A 15,334-nucleotide genomic window follows, 5' to 3' on the forward strand; every position below is an offset into this window, starting at 1 on the left:
TTTAACTTCAAGAAAATAGTCTGGCACTATTTTTTACAGCTAAACATTTGCCTATTCTTCAACACAATAATTCTGTGTTATGGAATTACTTAAGAGATCTTTTGTACATAGGTACCAAGAGACTTTTATAAGAATATTCATAACACCATTGTGAGGAATAGAGACAACACCACTGATTTCTATTAAAAAAAAGAATGGATATGAAAATCTTGGTTTATGCCTATATATATATATAATACTGAACAACTCTAGAAACAAAATTTTTACATGTGGCTATCCAGTTTTCCCAACTTCATTTATTGAAGAGACTGTCTTTGCCCCATCGTGTGTTCTTGGCACCCTTGTCAAAGATTAGCTAACCTCATATCCATGGGTTTATTACTAGGCTCTCTATTCTGTTCATCAGTCTATAACGTCTGTCTTTATGCAAGTACCGTATGGTTTTAATTACTTAGTTTTGCAATATATTTTCAAATCAGGAATTGTGATGCCTCCAGCTTTGTTCTTTTTTCTCAAGATTGCTTTGACTGTTCTGGGTCTTTTGTAGGTCTGCCAAGATTTTAGAATTGCCTTTTCTATTTCTGTAAAGAATGCCACTGGGATTTTGATGGTGATAGCACTGAATGTGTAGATTGCTTTGGCTACTATAGACATTTTGACAATATTAAGTCTTTGAATTCATTAACATGAGATACCTTTCCATGTATTTGTGGCTTCTTAAATTTCTTTCATCATTAACTTATCATTTTCAGTGTACATATTTTTCACCCCCTTGGTTAAATTTATTCCTCAGTATTTTATTATTTTTGATGCTATTGTAAATTGGATTTTTAAAAGCATCTTTTTCAGATGGCTCATTGTTCGTGTATATAAAAGCAACTGGCATTCGTATGTTGATTTTGTGCCCTGCAACTTTACTGAGCGCACTTATTCTAATAATGTTTTTGTATTAATTTTGTATAGTCCTCAGGGCTTTCTACATATAAGATCACGTCATCTTCAAACAAATAATTTTACTTCTTCCTTTCCAATTTGGATTCTCTTTATTTCTTTTTCTTGCCTACTTGCGCTGGCTAGGCCTTCCCTACTGTACGTCATACACAAACATCAACTCAACATGAATTAAAGCTTTAAACATAAACCATGAAACTGTTCAACTAGGAGAAGCAGGGTAAATCTTCTTGACATAAGTCTTGGCAAAGATTATTTGGATATAACACAAAAAGCCCAGAAAACAAAAGCAAAAATAGACAAATGGGACTATATCAAACTGAAAAGCTTCTTCAGGGCAAAGGAAACAATCAACAGAATGAAAGAGCAACCTACAAAACAGAAAAAAAAATTTGCAAATCATGTATTTTCCAAAATATACAAGGAAATCCTACAACTCAATAGCAAAAACAAAAAATGTTCAATTAAGAAATAGGCAAAAAACTTGAATAGATATTTCTGCAAAGAAGACAAATGAACAGGTATATGAAAAGATGCTTAATGTGACTCATTACCAGGAAAGGGCAAATCAGGACTAAAATGAGATATCACCTCACACCTGTTAGAATGTTTTCTATAAAAAAAAAAACAAAGGATAATGGGTTGGCAAGGTTGTGGAGAAATTATAATCCCCATATACTGTTGGTATGAATGTAACATGGTGCAACTGCTATGGAAAGCAGCACCGAGATTACTCAGAAGATTCAAAATAGAATACCGTATGATCTATAAATCTCATCTCTGGTATATGTACCAGGGAAATGAAACTAGTATCTCGAAGAGATATCTGCATTCTCGTGTTCATTGCAGCACTATACACAATAGCCAAGATATAAAAATAACTCATCATCCTATGAAGAGATAAAGAAAATGTTATGTATACGTACAACAGCATCTTATTCAGTCTTGAAAAAGAATAAAATCTTGAAATTTGTGACAATATGGATGACCCTGGAGCCAGTCAGAGAAGGACAGATATTACATGAATCTACTTAAGTGAAATGTCTAAAATACTTAAACTCATAGAAATAGAAAATACAATAGAGGTTGCCAGAGGCTTTGGGGGGAAACGGGGAGTTATTATTCAATGAATACAAAGTTTCAGTTGTACTAGATGAATGGATTCTAGAGATATGCCCAACACAGGGTCTATAGTTAACAATATGGTATGGCAGCACAGAACACTGCAACATTTGTTAAGAGGGTAGATCTCATGGTAAGTGTTCTTACCACCAAGAAAATAAATGTCCCACACAAAACAAAACAAAAAGCCCACAAAGGGACAGAGGGAAGCTCTGGAAGTTGTTGGATATGGCTATTACATTGATTGGGCTATTCTCATACATCTAAATTAAACAAATTGTACACATTAAATATGTGCCGTTCTTTCTATATCAGTTATACCTCAACAAAGCTGTTAAATCTAGAAACAATATTCAATGAAAACACAAATCAAAACAGAAAATGTACAGTTTTATACTTTTGATAATGTTCTAAAATAATATTAAAAATATAGTGTTAAGAAAATCTACCTGTGGGATTTTAGCAACAAAGAGGTATCAAAAAAAAACAAACAAAAAAACCCCAGGGGAATCGGAATAGTGGTTCCCTCTAGAAGGCAGACAGCGGAATAGGATGGGCGTCTTTTGCATGGGTTCTTGGATGAACATTTCGTGCTGGATTCTGTATAATATATAGAACATAGCCCTAGTTCCAGAGGCTTCTGTAGATGCAAAGCACTTCCCAGCCACAGGGGCTGCCATTTACACAGTCTGCAGCCTGAGTGGGGGCCCCGTGGCTGAGCGGCGCGGCGGGCTGCCACTTTTACTTTACTCACTTGCGCCATCGGCCGCCCGAGTGGGGACCCCCCCAGGGCTGAGCGGGGCCGCAGACTGCCACTTTGACCCACTCTGGTGGGCGGCCGCCTGAGTGGGTGTGGGTCCCCCAGGGCAGAGCAGCGCGGCGGGCTGCCAGTTTTTCCCACTCTGACCTTCGGCCGCCTGAGTGGGGGAGGGGCCCCCAGTGCTGAGCAGCGCGGCGGGCTGCCACTTTGACCACTCTGGTGGTCGGCAGCCTGAGTGGGTGTGGGTGGGCCGCCAGGGCTGAGCAGCGAGGCGGGCTGCCACTTTGACCCACTCTGGCTGACGACCGCCTGAGTGGGAGTGCGGCCCCCAGGGGTGAGCAGCGTGGCGGGCTGCCACTTTGACCAACTCTTGCGGTCGGGCGCCTGAGTGGGGGGAGGGACCCCAGGGCTGAGCAGCACGGCGGGTTGCCACTTTGACCCACTCTGTCGGTCGGCCGCCTGAGTGGGGTGAGGGACCCCAGGGCTGAGCAGCGCTGTGGGCTGCCACTTTGACCCACTCTGCTGGTTGGGCACCTGAGTGTGGGGGAGGGCCCCAGGGGCTGAGCAGCAATGCGTGCTAACACTTTGACCCACTCTGGTGGTGGGCCGCCTGAGTGGGGTGTGGCCACCAGGGCTGAGCAGCGCGGCGGGCTGCCACTTTGACCCACTCTGGCGGTCTGCAACCTGAGTCAGGTTGTGTCCCCTGGGCTGAGCTGCGCGGCGGGTTGCCACTTTGACCCACTCTGGCGGTCGGCCGCCTGAGTGGGCGTGGGGCCCCCAGGGCTGAGCAGCACGGCGGGCTGCCACTTTGACCCACTCTGGTGGTCAGCCGCCTGAGTCGGGGGGGGGCGGCCCTAAGAGCTGAGCAGCGCGGCGGGCTGCCGCTTTTTCCCACTCTGGCGGTGGGCCGCCTGAATTGGGGTGGGGCCCCGAGGGCTGAGCAGCGGGCACGCTGCCACTTTGACTCAATCTGTCAGTAGGCCGCCTGAGTGGGTGATGAGGGCCCCAGGGCTGAGCAGCGCGGCGGGCAGCCACTTTGACCCACTCTGGCGGGCGGCCGCCTGAGTGTGGAGAGGTCCCCCAGGGCTGAGCAGCGCGGCAGGCTGCCACTTTGACCCACTCTGGCGGTCGGCCGCCTGAGTGGGTCAGGAGGGCCACAGGGCTGAGCAGCGCGGCAGGCTGCCAGTTTTTCACACTCTGACCGTCTGCCGCCTGATAGGGGTTGGGGCCCCCAGGGCTGAGCAGCGCGGCGGGCTGCCACTTTGACCCACTCTGGTGGTCTGCCGCCTGAGTGGGTGTTGGGCCCCCAGGGCTGAGCAGCTCGGCGGGCTGCCACTTTGACCCACTCTGGTGGTCGGCAGCCAGAGTGGGGGGGGGGATCCTCCAGGGCTGAGCAGTGCGGCGGGCTGCCAATTTGACCCAGTTTTTCTGTCGGCCGCCCGAGTAGAGGGGGGCCCGCCCGGACTGAGCTGCGCGGCGGGCTGCCACTTTGACCCACTCTGGCCGTCGGCCGCCTGAGTGGGCGTGGGACCCCCAGGGCTGAGCAGCGCGGTGGGCTGCCACTATGAGCCACTGTGGCGATCGGCCGCCAGACTACGTGGGGCGCCCCCAGTGCTGAGCAGCGCGGCGGGCTGCCACTTTGAGGCACTCTGGTGGTCGGCAGCCTGAGTGGGTGGGGGGGGGGGGGGCCGCCAGAGCTGAGCAGGGAGGCTGGCTGCCACTTTGACCCACTCCGGCTGACGGCCGCCTGAGTGGGAGTGCGGCCCCCAGGGCTGAGCAGCTTGGCGGGCTGCCACTTTGACCAACTCTGGCGGTCAGCCGCCTGAGTGGGGAGAGGGACCCCAGGGCTGAGCAGCGCGGCGGGCTGCCACTATGACCAACTCTGGCGGTCGGCCGCCTGAGTGATGGTCCGGTCCCCAGGGCTGTGCAGCGCAGCGAGCTGCCACTTTGACCCACTCTGGCGGGCGGCCAACTGAGTGGGCTTGGGTGCCCCAGGGCTGAGCAGCGCAGCGGGCTGCCACTTTGACTAACTCTTGCGGTTGGCCTCCGGAGTCGGGGTGGGGCCGCCAGGGCTGAGAAGCTCGGCGGGCTTCCACTTTGACCCACTCTGGCTGTCGGCCTCCTGAGTGGGGTGAGGGACCCCAGGGCTGAGCAGCGCGGCGGGCTGCCACTTTTTCCCACTCTGGTGGTCAGCCGCCTGAGTGGGGGGGGGGCGGCCCTAAGAGCTGAGCAGCGCGGCGGGCTGTGGCTTTTTCCCACACTGGCGGTGGGCCGCCTGAATTGGGGTGGGGCCCCGAGGGCTGAGCAGCGGGCACGCTGCCACTTTGACCCAATCTGTCAGTAGACCGCCTGAGTGGGTGATGAGGGCCCCAGGGCTGAGCAGCGCGGGGGGCAGCCACTTTGACCCACTCTGGCGGGTGGCCGCCTGAGTGTGGAGAGGTCCCCCAGGGCTGAGCAGCGCGGCAGGCTGCCACTTTGACCCACTCTGGAGGTCGGCCGCCTGAGTGAGGTGAGGGACCCCAGGGCTGAGCAGCGGGCGGGCTGCCAATATGAGCCACTGTGGCGATCGGCCGCCAGACTACGTGGGGCGCCCCCAGGGCTGAGCAGCGCTGCAGGCTGCGACTTTGACCCACTCGGGCGGTCGGCCGCCTGAGTGGGAGTGGGGCCCCCAGTGCTGAGCAGCGCGGCAGGCTGCCAGTTTGACCCACTCTGGCGGTCGGCCACCTGAGTTGGCGGTGGCCGCCAGGGGTGAGCAGCACGGCGGGCTGCCACTTTGACCCAGTCTGGCTGTCGGCCGCCTGAGTAGAGGGGGGCGCGCCCGGGCTGGGCAGCGCAGCGGGCTGCCACTTTCACCATTCTGGTGGTCTGCCGCCTGAGTCAGGGTTGGACCCCCAGGGCTGAGCTGCGCGGCGGGTTGCCACTTTGACCCACTCTGGCGGTCGGCCGCCTGAGTGGGTGGCGGGGCCCCAGGGCTGAGCAGCGCGGCAGGCTACCACTTTGACCCAGTCTGGCGGTAGTCCGACTGAGTGGGTGGTGGCCGCCAGGGCTGAGCAGCGCGGCGGGCTGCCACTTTTTCCCACTCTAGCTATGGGCCACTTGAGTGGGGGTCGGGCCCGCCCATGCTCAGCACCTCGGAGGGCTGCCACTTTGACCCACTCTGGCGGTCGGCCGCATGGGTGGGGAAAGGTCCCCCAGGGCCGAGCAGCGCGGCGGGCTGCCACTTTGACCCACTCTTTTGGTCGGCCGCCTGAGTGGCGTGAGGGACCCCAGGGCTGAGCAGCGCGGCGGGCTGCCACTTTTACCCAATTTTCAGATTTCAGCTAGTGTTCACATCGTGATTTCCTCTTCCACTAATCCAGTTTATTTCAGTGAATTCACCTTAGTGAGTTGCTTCAATTCTCCAAGACTGATATATTTCAAAACCAGTATGCCTCATCCTAATGCATTACGTTCCCCCCAAATAAGAGATCCTAGTCTTGATATTTTTTTTTGGTTTAATTTATGACAATCTTAAATAAATTCTAGTGAAGTAGCCGATATTACAGCCAAACCACTCTAATATCTTAAAACGGTATTTATGAAAATGCGCATTTTGTGGCATCAGTTTAAAGAGTGGAGATGGTGTGTCTGTGTATGTGTGTATATGTAAATTCATATATACTGTATGCATGCATATATGTATGTATGTGCGCATATTAAATACTATTTACTATTTTACAGTTTACACTGTTTAAATATATAGATGCACATATTGCCTCTATTGCTTTCTTCTTTCTACTATCTTCCAAAATCCAAACCCTTCTTTCTTCAGGGTTCAAGAAATCAAGACGTCGTTTAGAAAAAGAAAATAAGGCTGATTTTTATTGAACATATATGGTGTGCCAAGTTGATTAACCCTTGGTAAACATTAGGATCACTGGATCGATTTTAGCTTTTCAGTTTCTCTTTTGAACAACTCTGTTTTCAAGGGTCCATATTTCATGACTTTTATTCTTTGAGTCCTTCCAAAGAACAAAAATAGCCTTTACCTTTTTTCGTAGAATATAATTCATACTCCCTTGCGATTATCATTTTGGTCCATTGGATTCTGTAAAGAATCTAAAATGAATTATGAGATCATGATTTTATTTTCTCTGTATTTGAAACATTTTTCTAATTCATCATCTTAAGAATTCTTCCATCATTACTCATGATTACTCATCAGTTATTCCAACTAAGCTGGAAAAAGATAAGTAATAAGAAAACAAAAGAGTGGTGAGATCACTTAGGAGGAGGACACAAGAGTGGAATAAATTGTTATTTTTCTGTGTTTTTATTGTGTTATCCAACTATTGCATCATCTTTTAAGAAAGTGTTAGAAAATACTAGGGGCAGCATCTCTGTAGTTTGCTTTCAGATCCACTCAATATGAGAATTAGAAGTTTTTATTTTCCAACCATGATGACAAAGAGAAGAAATTTCACATTCCATAGCCATAAGGTGAATACGATCAGAAGAATGAATGAATGTAAAGGAAAAGACTGCAGCACTTAGGCTCTAACGGTACGATGAAATTTTCATATTAATGAAATCAGACTATGTGTCTTCAGATGACGATATTTTAAATAAATTTTCTCAAACTTAAGAATTGATCCCTAAACAATGTATTTCCAAGAAAAAAAAATGGAAATACAGTATTCTCCTCCAGTTAGTCCTTCAAAGGAAAGTACTTCACGCAACAGTTTGAAATAAAAATCTGGACAGTCCCACATTGTTAAAAGATGAAAGTATTCTTTCATCTCCAGTGATGTCTATGGACAAAAATTTACTGATTAAAATAGTTTTACTATATTTAAAATGTATTAATATTTAATAAAGTTGATTTCAGTAAGTCTTTATGATATTTGTAAATTCCTTGTAAAATGACATAAAATTATATGAAGTTAAAATGTGCCCAGAGGGTAAACAGCAATAACTATTTGCCCTGTAATCTGAGGGTTAGATATCCCATCTCAATTCATTTTCACAAAAATTCTCAAGGAATCATTATCCTTTCACCTCCACTTTGAGTTAACTCATCTAAGACTACAGCATAAGACAACATTAAAGGCAAAATTTAAGCTCAAATTTCCTAATCTTGAATTACACATAGCTTCACTTATGCCGTGGTACCTCGCTTCAAAGGAGAAAAAACACTTACCTATGTCCTCTGATAACTCTGAGGACCTCTTTCAAAAGAAGTCGGACAGAGATGATATTTAATATTCAAAGGAATAATGGAAATTGAAATCTGCATTTCTTTATCACTTTCACATTGTGGATATTTATTTACTGAACAATTTCCATAACCTTGTGATAATGTGTAGTATTAAGACAAGTAAAAGGAGAAGCCCATGTTATGCTTGTCCTCAAAATAATCTTCTTAGTTAGGACACTATAGCTTAATTTCCCAGAAAAGTTATAAGACTTTGTAGGAGTTCCCAGGAATGGTCCAGATTGAACCCTGTAGAATGTTAGGCAACAAGTAGATTCAAGTGCCTTAAAAATCATCTAGTGAAGCATCCGAGAATGTAATTCCCCTTATGGAGGAAAAATATTACATGGTACGATTAGATTTTGATGAATAGAAGATAGAAGGTAACCAGCTGGTTTAAATTATGTTGTAAATCTAGTAAACTAAAGGAATAAATATATTAGTACATTGCTTTCATATTATAGGTTTTGTGCAGATGTTTGCTGAATAAACTAATCACTAATTTAGAAAGAGATCACTGCTCAGCAATGATGGTTAATTTTTTGTGACAACTCAACTGGACTAAGGGATGCCCAGGGAGCTGGTAAAACGTTATTTGTGGGTGTGTCTATGAAGGTGTCTCTGGAAGATATTAGCATTTGAATCAGTAGGCTGAGTGAAAAAGATCATCCTCACCAATGTGGGTAGGCATCATTGTATACCTTGGGGGCCTGAATAGAACAAAAAGGTAGCGGAGGGCAAATTTGTTCTCTGTTGAGGTGGGACATCTGTCTTCTCCTGCTCTTGAATTTCAGCACCCCTGGTTTTTGAGCCTTTGGACTAAGATTGGGACTTACATCATTGCCTCTCCAGTTCCTCAGCTCTTCAAATTTGGACTAGAACTACACCACCAGTTTTCCTGGGCTTCCCATTTGCAGGCTACAGATCATGGAACTTCTCAGCCTCCATAATCACATGAGCCAATCCCTCATAATAAATCTCTTTCTGTACACCTCTATCTCTGTCTCTGCCTCTGTCTCTATCTCTATATCCTGCTGGTTCTGTTTCCCTGGAGAACCCTGCCTAACACAGCCAGCATTCCCTTTTACTTATGGAAATCTCAGACAGGAGATTAGTCATTCAATATTAATATACATTGTGCACATTACATATACAACTATCTATCTAAATATCTATTTTCAAACAAATTTTATTTGTAATTCTAAAAAGAACAGACTTTATAAAATGCTTATTCCTATTTTTAAAATATTTGCCTGGAGGAAGATACTATTAGTATTTTCATTGGTACGTTATTGTTATTATTTTAGTGTTCTTGAGTTTATCTGAAATTACAAAAAAAAGGGAAAGGTGTTTAGGTAGTAGGTTGTCTGTGGTGGATTGATGAGTATGTTTAGAATACTTCTGAAAAATACAGATTGATAAAGCCCACACTGTATGACTCTTTCTTTCAGGACATGAAAAGGCTATGCAAATTTTTAAAGGCTGTAGTGCAGAATATTTGATTGTTTAAGAAAATATCTTGTAAAACTCTGTATTTACTTTTTAAAAAATATGTATTTTACAAATCACATATATGGATATATATCAGAGTTAGCACTATCCTGATTCTAACGTGGTATACCTAGATCTTACTGTTCAAAGTCAAATGGCTTGTATCCATCTCTAAACCCATTTCTAGGTATTCTGAGCATTAATAGCATATTAATAATTAGGTAAACATACCAATGTAGCTGCCATACTTTGTATCTGCCATTCTTTAAAGCTTTTCAAAATTTATTGATTTACCAAAGGAATATCTAGTTATAATGATGCTACTGATGATAATAGCTAGCATTTATTTTTTACAATATACTCAGCACTTTGTTATGTGCATAGTTTTCCAGTATAAGATTCACAGCATTACAGAAATGTTGATGAGGGTTTAGATTTCAGTATTAAATAGAGGGTCAGGGTAGGACCCAGTAATCCTAGTGAATTCTCGAGATAATATTCTAGGCAGAGAGAACAGGGTGGGAGCACCAGTCCTGAAGTAGATGTGTGCCTGGCTGCGTGGTGTGTTTGAGGAACAGAAAGGAAGTGCGAGTAATGAAAACAGAATCAACACAAAGAAGAGTGATGGCAGAAGAGATCAGATAGGCAATGGGGGCAAATCATCATGCACTTCAGTAGTAGGGCGAGGAAACATCCCACTTGTCCTGGCCAACTTATTTTTATGTCTACTCTTCTGTCATAATTGCTATAAGTCCTTCTTTCACTCTCTAATCTAGGTTGGATCATAAATTATGTGATCACTCTACTGATAAGCATTGCAGATATCTTGGCTTTTATGCTGAATATAGAGTAGCCATACAGAGTTTTAAGCAAAAGAGTGGTGTGATCTGATTTATGTTCTAAAAGATTCACTTTGGCAGCTGTGTTTCAGGGTCTAAGCTCTTGGGCATTAGGAAGAACTCGTAGAAGGCTCTTATGGAAATCCAGGCGAGAGGTGATGGTGGCTCAGGCTAGAGCGGGAGAAGTAGAAATGGGAAGAAGTGGTTGGAGTTCAATATATTTTAAGGTAGAGCTGGCATGATTTTCTGATGGTTTAGACGTAGTGTTTTAAAAATAAATAAAGGATTCTAGGGTAAAACAAAGATTTTTTTTGGCCAGAGAAACTAGAAGGAAGAATTTTCCATCAACTGAAATAGTTAAGGCTGCAGATAGATAAGATTTTTGTGAGATCATCCTGAGTTTATACTTGGACATATTAAATTTAAGATCTCTAAGAGACAACCAGGTGGTGATGAATATACGTTTTAAGTACGAGAACCTAAGTGTGGGAATTCACAAAAGAATTGTGGATTAGAGATACACATTTGACAGCTGTGAGTACACAGGTAGTATTTAAGCCATGAGGATGAATGAGATCAGCAAGGACTAGGCTTAAGGCCTCTGCAAGTTTAAAAGCCCAAGAGAAGAGGATGCAGCCACAGAAACCGAGAAGCAACTCTAGCGATAGGGGAGAAAATCCCACAGAGTATTCAGTCCTGAAAGTCAAGTGAAAAAAGTAGAAGAAGGAGAAAGGAGTTGTGTCAGATGCTTCTAATAAATCAAATAAAACCAGGATGCAAATAGATCACTAAATTTAAGAAGCTGTATATCATGAGTGACATTGATGAAATCAGATTCGTTGGAGTGATGAGAGGTCAAGAGCCTGATTGGATGGAATTAAGAGAGAAGGAGGGGAGAGAAGTTGGAGACCTGGAGTCCATTACCAGAAAAATAGAGCAGACCAATTAAAGAAAGAAAATCTTAATAGTAATAGTAATGCAGGTCGCAGTGAGGACAGTTCCAACCATTTACTCAGTCCCTTGGTTCTTTTTTCATTTCCACCGTTTGTTAGGTGTTTAACATTAAGTAAGACAATAACTTCTCTAAACCTAAATTTACAGTAAAACGTATACACTATTATCACCCACCTCAGCATGTTGATAGGGTTGGTGGTGTTCAATAGAGTGGTGTTCAATAGAGTTTATTAGAGTGAGGTCGTCTATTGAAAACATCTAAAACATATAAATAATGAAAAGAAGTCATTGTTATTTCTGTTTTTCTTATCATTACTTATACTGCTACTACTGCCCCTGCTATTACTATTTTCTTCAATTACTGTTCAGTTTTTACTTAACAAGGAGTGGTAAGTAGTGCCCTGACCCTGCTTGCTCCTTACATTTTTGTACTTCTCTCATTCTTCCTCCTGTCACCACCCTGCCAACATCTCCTTCTCTGAGAACTATAACAAGCATACAAAGAAAACAAAATTTTCTTGCTTAATTTTAGGAAGGCACTAGGTGTTTTTATATTCTTCTTCAAAGTACATCCATATGGTAAAGAATTCTCTTTATTAATAATATTTCTCCTATTTTATATTACAAGTGCCTGCCAGGGTGAGGCTGAAGCAGAAAGACAGACATGAAGGAGGTGTATGTGTTAGCTATGTCTCTGACGTTCCACATTCCCTGACTCAAGATCTGTTCATAGGCCGCATGCTCTGCTGAAAATGTCCACCTCTTTCTTCTCTTCACTAATTATCACTTGCTTTACTCCAAGGTTCCACACTCAAATGCCTTCCAAACTAGAATTCAAATTGTCCCTAGCCCACATAAATATTTCAAGTGTACTGAACATCTAAACAATCTGTGTTTTTTAAAAAGGTGCTACAGTGAGTGTGGGAAAGAGAAACAGTCAAATCCTTTGTAGCCAATCTCCCTCCCCTCCTCTCCTCTTTTCCAGGCCCTTCACAAGGCATTCTGACATTCCTGTCATTGGAATGGGTGAGAATGCTTAGAAATATGGTTCATTTCCACAAATTACAAATCTTACTATTTCATCTCACTTACATAAATTTTAATCAGAATTGTATATACTTATCATCATCTTTGGTGCTTCTACTGGATGGAATTCCTAGACTGTAAGATATATTTTCTTTATGATGAGATTCCAAGTAATAACATTCTATTTGGAATATAGTTAATATTTACATTTTTAACTAAGTTGAACCAAATTCTGTTTCATCACAACTTTGATATAAATATTTCCTATATTTTGACATAATGACATAATTATTTATACATAGTTGTTATGCCTGTTACTGTGACTTCTATTCTTACTCTATGACAGCGTAAAATATTTCTCATCAATTGTTTTATCAATATGTAGGATGAGGAATTTGTCTTTAACTTATAGCCGTGAAAGAAGCCTCAGATTCTCTATATTAGTGAAACTTAATGAAGAAAGGATGATAATGTTGCTTAATTTTCACTATATACACTTCTTTGGTTACAAGTTCTGATAGTTGTTTCGATTGTTGCATATTGTTATGGAGCTACATGCAAATATGTATAAGAGAGTATTTTACATGGTAATGTGATGTTGAGTTCCAATATATGAAATATAAGATGTTTAAAAGTCTCAATGTACTAGAAGATTGCTAAAGGTGAGAGATGTAACTATTGTCATACAAACAAGAATAAAACCAAAGGGCCCACTCCATTGTAATTTAATTGGAGATTGTAAAAGTGGATTTCACTAGTATCTGTGTCTGTGGCTACTGTGAAGTGTTTACATTCCCCAAACAGTATAGAACACCAGCAGCAAATATAAGATGGCCATCTGGCCTAAATTGGAACAGGGATATTACTCTGCCATGTTCAATGGCAGTTTCCATGAGATGTTCATGTTTCCTCCCGCTCTTTACCTCCAGCACCAAAGGAGATTGACCTTAAGGAGGATGGGACTAAAAAGTGTCACAAAATCAGGTTTTGCCTTTTATCTCCCAAATCACTATCGCCATTAAACTAGAGGTATGTTTTAAGTCTGCATTTGAGACTGGGAAAGATATGAAATGTAAATTGAATTTGAGATCAAAGTCTTAAATCAGACTTGACTTTTCATAAACAAAAGTGACGAGAGTCTGGAACATCTTATAGTGCCAGAAAGTATGGAAGAACTCACAAAACAACAAAATGAAGGAATATGTCAAAGGGACACAGGAGCTAACTGAAATAACAAATTGGCACAATTTGAACAACCACATAAATAATGCATTATTGGATTATAATCTAAAGTACAAAATAAATATCCATTGGTGTATAGTGATACAAATAAATGATTGAATAAATAAATTAGTGGGAGAGAATAGATAGATCCCCATTGGAGAGGAATCCAAATAATTTCTATAAATACTTCCTCTTCCAGGAAGGAGGGCATAACTCTCCACTCCTTCAGTGTGGGCTGATTACAGTGACTTACTTCAAAGAGTACAGTACAGAAAAGGGGGAAAACAGTAACTTTACAGTATAGAAACCTAACCAACACTCTCTTAGTCAATTGTTCAAGGTTAAGATCAATAGTCGTAAGACATACTTTTGATATGATATGAAGAGAATGGCAATTTACCTCTGTGGTTGGCCTCCCCAAAACCCATTACCCTATTACCCTAGTCAAAAAATGAGAATTATATCAGAAAAATTCTAGGAGATATTTTTCAAAATATCTGACCAGTATTACTCAAAACTCTCAAGGATATTCTGTAAACTGTCACAGTCTGCAACTAAATGTGATGTGACTACAGCGATATGACAACTAAATGGATGGAATCTTGTAACAGAAAAAGGACATTAGAGAAAAACTAAGGGAATATGAATAAAGTGTGGACTTTGGTTAATTATATACCACTATTGGTTTATTAATTGTGACATATATACCATGCTAATGTAAGGTATAAATAATAGGAAAACTGGATGTGGGGTGTATGTGAGTTCTCTACACTACGTTGACAAATTTTCTGTAAACCTACATCTATCCTAAAATTTTAATAAGTTTATTAAAAAATTCAGAAGAATAGGGTATGTTAAAAGAACACATTAGCCAACCTGAAAGAGCACCCGGTAAACAAAGCTGGGTCAATTTGAGGAATGAATGAATAATGCAGTATTGGATTATAACCAAAAATAGAAAATACATATTCATGAGTCCATACTAACATAAATAAATGATTAAATAAATAAATACACGAGGAGAAGCAGCAAATCTTCCTGACAGAAGAACCACATTAATATATGGATACATCTCCTCTTTCAGGAGGTACAAGTTAATCACCTTCTAGGCCCTGCTTGAGGGAGGGCTACACGTAGTGACTTGCTTCCAAAGAATATACCATAGAAAGGTCGATTAGTAAGTTTTGTGTGGATGAATTTGGCAAACACTACCTTAACTAAGTGACGAAGGTTAAAATCCCCAATGAAATCTTGTTGATATCATGTAGCACCCAATATGATGTAACGAGAAGAGTACTGTGTGTTATTTTTTCCAAAAACCATATACTAGTCTAACCATAAAAAAAAAAAGAAAAAATCAGAGAATCCCCAGTTGGGTACATTCTACATAATTGGTCAATGTTTCTAAACACTGTCAAAGTCACAGAAGATTAGGAAAGACTAAGAAACTTTCACAGACTGGGAAGATATTGAGAACTAACTATAATGTGGTACCCTACATTTGAATCTGGAACAAAAAGAGAAAATTAATGGGAAAACTAGTGACATCCAAATAAAGTCTAGAGTTAGTTAATACTAATGTAGCGATGCCAGTTTCTTTGTTTTTGCAATTGTTCCATTTCACTGTACGACGTTAACAGTGGAAGAAATTGAGTATGGAGTATTTGGGAACTCCCTGAACTATCTTGCAACTTTTCTGTAATTCTTGAAGTATTCCAAAATAAAAAAAGCTTA

General features: G+C 42.3%; 1 long non-coding RNA gene across 1 annotated transcript; it reads right to left on the reverse strand.

The window, feature by feature from the left end:
* Nucleotides 1-6,666: 6,666 nt before the first annotated feature.
* Nucleotides 6,667-11,657, reverse strand: LOC138919075 (uncharacterized). Its single transcript, XR_011428981.1, has 2 exons — nt 11,525-11,657; nt 6,667-6,931 (listed from the first exon to the last, which is right to left on the reverse strand). It is a non-coding gene; the product is annotated as an uncharacterized lncRNA (long non-coding RNA).
* Between the last annotated feature and the right edge of the window lie 3,677 nt (nt 11,658-15,334).

Source organism: Equus caballus, chromosome 19 (assembly GCF_041296265.1).
Source record: "Equus caballus isolate H_3958 breed thoroughbred chromosome 19, TB-T2T, whole genome shotgun sequence".
Lineage (NCBI taxonomy): Eukaryota > Metazoa > Chordata > Mammalia > Perissodactyla > Equidae > Equus > Equus caballus.